General features: G+C 49.6%; 1 long non-coding RNA gene across 1 annotated transcript; it reads right to left on the reverse strand.

Annotated features, from left to right (window-relative positions):
• Positions 1–632: 632 nt before the first annotated feature.
• LOC131584834 (uncharacterized) lies at positions 633–4,512 on the reverse strand. The gene is made up of 3 exons (XR_009278814.1): positions 4,436–4,512; positions 1,348–1,424; positions 633–666 (listed from the first exon to the last, which is right to left on the reverse strand). It is a non-coding gene; the product is annotated as an uncharacterized LOC131584834 (long non-coding RNA).
• Between the last annotated feature and the right edge of the window lie 211 nt (positions 4,513–4,723).

Below are 4,723 nucleotides of genomic sequence, written 5' to 3' on the forward strand. Positions count from 1 at the left end.
TTAATGAGCCATAAGCTCAGCCTGCTATTTACTGCAGGATGGGACCTTTTTATTGTGCAGAGGAGGGAACTCCCTGCTCAGCCCTCCAGGTGGTCCCTCCAGGGCAGGGTTGAGGCACACTGGTGAGAAGGGGTGGGGTTGGGTGGGAGAGGCTTTCATTGCTGCCCTACCTGTTCTGGGCATAAATTGAAATGATCAGTCTCTAAATCCTGCCAATTAGGAATGCTTTACTGGCATGAGAGCCAGTTTACTATGACAGGTAAAGCAAAAATGTTTCTCTTTTTTTTTTTTTTAAGGAGGCAAAACCTTGCTTCAACACGGAGCAGGGGACAGCAGGGACAGCAGGGACAGCAGGGGACAGCAGGGACAGCAGGGACAGCAGGGACAGCAGGGACAACAGGGACAGCAGGGACAGCAGGGACAGCAGGGACAGCAGGGACAGCAGGGACTCTGGGGGTGCAGACAGGCAGGGCTGGGCAGGGGGCTGCAGCCCCCCCAGCAGTGACTCCCCCACATTGCAGGGCTCACCTTTTCCTAGGCTCCAGCTGCCAACAAAGAGCCACCTGCTTGAGAGAGCAAAACGAGATGCTCTTACAGGACTGAATCTGCTAATCAGGGTAGTAGCTGTGCTCTCAGTGCCTTCCTGATCTTCTGATCCACAGATTCCTGCAATAAAGAGGCAAATGGACCTCCTGGGTTTGTCACTTGTTGTTTTCTGCAGACACTGTTCTATTTTTCCACTCTGCTCTGTCTCTCAGGGTTACTGCAAAGGCCAGAAGCACAACTCCACTCCAAACCCTTCCCAGACAGTAATTTGACCACACAGAGTTTGACTCATTATATATGTAGAATAGGCAGATGCTATTAGAAAGTAATTTTTTTTCCCCACTGGGCGGCCTGTCCCTCATTAGGAAATCCTCTGCAGGGGCCATATTTTTATCCTGCCCCATAATCTCAAAGTTCACCCTCAGAACTGGACAGCATCTTCCCTTTTCCACCTTGGAGCTGAGCTCTGCGTCCCCTGAGCTGTGCTGAGCCCTCAGCCCTGTCCTGTGGAGCCCCAGTGTGGAACTCCTGCTGCTGCTGGGGGCTGGCAGTGACACAGGGACAGTGACAATCAACCTGCTCACAGCCTGGCAGCATGGGGAAGCACCGAAGGGGGGTCTGAAAGCACCTTTAAGAGGTTGATGGAAATGTTCAGAGAAATGAGCAGTGTTTTGTAGTGTTTAGGATGCTGTGAGCAGAAAATGAAGCAGCCCTGGGCAGGACTCTGCTGGATGCCCAAGTGTGGCCCAGCACATCCCCCTGGGTCACCCTGCACAGCCCTGATGGAGCTCAGTGCCTTACCTGGCTGGGTGACACCAGAGAGGGGAATTTCCCTTCAGCTGTGGCCACGGGACCAGTGGCAAAATCCAGGTAAATATCTGTTCAAGGCAAAAGTTAAAATAAAATTTTTTGCATATTATTAATTTTACTTGTCTACTTCTCGCTGTAGGAATTCTATTATTTTAGATGAAATGCTAAAATCGTGTTTCCAGCAGCTCCATCAGAAGCCTGTGTGTGCCCCAGCCTGATGATCTGACACATCTGGCACTCACTCGGGGCCTGCCCGCATGGGAGAAGCTGCCAGGGAGGAGAATGCACATTTCCAAGTGAAACAGAAATGACAAAACAGTTCCTGGTGCACAAGCCAATTTCCAAGGCCAAATCAAGCTCTCTGCAAGTCCAGGGGAAAGGTCATCAGGAATCAGGAAGAAAATGACTGCATTAGCAGCGCTGCAGCAGCAGAATATCCTCTCACAGAGGGATGGACGGGCCCAGGGGGTGTCACTGCCCTCCCTGGGGGGGGCATCTCCCAGCCAAACAGGCACTCACCCCGGCCAGGGGCATAAAACACATCAATTAGATTTATATAAGAGCACTGGATAGTAGCTGCTGCCTCCGAAGAGCAGCAGAAGATTCAGTGCCCTGCCAGCTGTGCCAGCTTTGCCCCAGCCTGGCTGATTTTGGGAACTGCCTTGGTGTGGGGGACAGGGGCACTGCTGGCACCTCTGCCCCGCTCTGACAGCACGGCTCAGGCTGCCTCTTACCTGGTGAATCACCAGCTACTGAAATTGAAAAGCGTGCATATGCAAATGGCTAATTAAATTCATTAGCATGGTTGGTTAGCCAAGCTGCAGTCGCAGGCGGATCTCAGCGAGGCAGCGATCCCACAGCCCTGCTCCATCTGGGAGCGCTGGCTTCCCGGCAGCTGCCGCCAGCAACTGCTCTGAGAACCGATTTGATCTCGTGAGGTTCCAGGAAGGAAAAGGAAGAGGGAGAGTTTGCCAAGAGGCTCCCTGGAAACTCCTGGGGAATGGTCCAAACCCAGGGGCTGCCGGGGACAGCTGAGGGACCGCGGGCAGGAGGGAGAGTCAGGCACCCCCTTCTTTAATCTGCCCATCTCTGGGATTCTGTCAACCCTGACAACACGGATTTCCCTCTGCTAGCAAATATTCTGACACAGGAAAAGACTATGTGCCAGATTTTGACTTTATTTACATTGAATTACCTGAGATTAGAATCTGAAACTAGAAACTTTCTTTATACAGCTACAAATAGCTATATTATGCATTTTTAAGGGGTTAAGAAAAGGAGGAAATCATAACCACAGAAGTCATAAAGGCAACTTATCCCAAGCCAAATAGTTTTGTTTCTAATGCAGAGCTTTAATTATAACATGTCATATAATGATGACATAGTGCTATAATAGGCAAATATAATGCATTAATCTGATATTATATTCTGGCTTTAACAATAGGTGCAGCGAACCAGCCTTAGTGGATAACTCATTCAGAACCTATCTGCACACTCCACCTAGATACTTATCTGCCTCTTTAATTAAGTGGAGGGAAACTTCTTGAGGCCATACCCATAAAGCCAGTCTCTGATGATAGCAGAGTTACTGGAAGCCTTTGGTAATCGTTTACACCCACGTTTTGTGGTTAGCTTCCAGCTTTGGCTCTTTCCTTCTCACTTTGGAACCACCTCTTTATCCCCCAGCGTAAATCCCCGGCTGCTCTCATACCGAGGGGGGCACAGAGGGCTGCAGGGTTGGTTTGAGCAACACATCAGCAAATTGCCACTGGCTCCTCAGGACTGAGCCAGGCTTTCCAGCAGTGCTGCAAAAAACAGCTTGGGCACATTTTCACTTCCATTCACTTCCATTCACTTTCATTCTCCAGCACCTGCCTGGAGAGCAGCAGGGGATGGGCAGAGCCCCTCCTGGAACCAGAGGACTGGAACCCTCCCAGGCTGTCCCCAGAGACACCACAGCTCCAGTGGGAGCAGGACTGGCATCCCTGGGACAAACTCCCCTCTCCTGATTCCGTGGGTCCCATGTAGCTTTGCATTCATTGAAACCCACCCTTTCTGGCCTCTTCAAACACAGAGACTTGGGAGGGTTTGTCCACTGGGAGGAAAATAAAATTTAACTAATATATTTTCTCAGAGAAGCTGGTTCCAAGTTGCAGTGCCCACTCTCTGCTTGGGATGTTTGAAGAGAAACATCCTGCTCTGAGGCTGCAGCGTACAGAAATCAGAGACCCAGCTTGGGAATGGCATCTGAGGAGAGCACAGGGACTGCAGTGCCAAAGACCCAGGTGACAGCAGCATACAACAAGTGTGACAGTCCCTGCAGCAGCACAAAGGCCACTGCCACGAGGTCCCTGGGCTCCAGCACCACCTGAGCAGATCCACACCATGTGAGCACAACCAGAATGGCTCCAGCAGTTGCTGCCTCCTTTTCCTTTTCCTTTTCCTTTTCCTTTTCCTTTTCCTTTTCCTTTTCCTTTTCCTTTTCCTTTTCCTTTTCCTTTTCCTTTTCCTTTTCCTTTTCCTTTTCCTTTTCCTTTTCCTTTTCCTTTTCCTTTTCCTTTTCCTTTTCCTTTTCCTTTTCCTTTTCCTTTTCCTTTTCCTTTTCCTTTTCCTTTTCCTTTTCCTTTCCCTTTCCCTTTCCCTTTCCCTTTCCCTTTTCCCTTTTCCCTTTTCCCTTTTCCCTTTCCCTTTTCCCTTTCCCTTTTCCCTTTCCCTTTCCCTTTCCCTTTCCCTTTCCCTTTCCCTTTCCCTTTCCCTTTCCCTTTCCCTTTCCCTTTCCCTTTCCCTTTCCCTTTCCCTTTCCCTTTCCCTTTCCCTTTCCCTTTCCCTTTCCCTTTCCCTTTCCCTTTCCCTTTCCCTTTCCCTTTCCCTTTCCCTTTCCCTTTTCCCTTTCCCTTTCCCTTTCCCTTTCCCTTTTCCCTTTTCCCTTTTCCCTTTTCCCTTTTCCCTTTTCCCTTTCCCTTTCCCTTTCCCTTTTCCCTTTTCCCTTTTCCCTTTCCTCTCCTCCTGTGGCTAACTTCCTTGCTCCCCTCTGGGCTTTTCCTCTCTGAAGGGCTCTGCTAATGACCTTTGAACAGACCTTGTTGAGAATGTCACTGCAAAGCTTCTTAATCTTCTGGTGGCGCCTGGGTAATGTGGTGATGGGCACTGAAACGCTGAAAAACAGACAGACAGATAGCGAGATAAGATTAGATCCAGAAGTCATTTAGTCACTCATCATACAGAGCAGCTGACATAAGTTCATTCGTGAAGCCAGCTGCTAAAACTGCTTTGGAAGTCCTTACATTTGAATTCTGTCGAAAGGCAGACCTTTGATCTGAATTGTCCTGGTGGCATGTGCATGATTTGAATGGAAGCTCACCTGGCC

This window comes from Poecile atricapillus, chromosome 15 (genome assembly GCF_030490865.1).
Source record: "Poecile atricapillus isolate bPoeAtr1 chromosome 15, bPoeAtr1.hap1, whole genome shotgun sequence".
NCBI lineage: Eukaryota > Metazoa > Chordata > Aves > Passeriformes > Paridae > Poecile > Poecile atricapillus.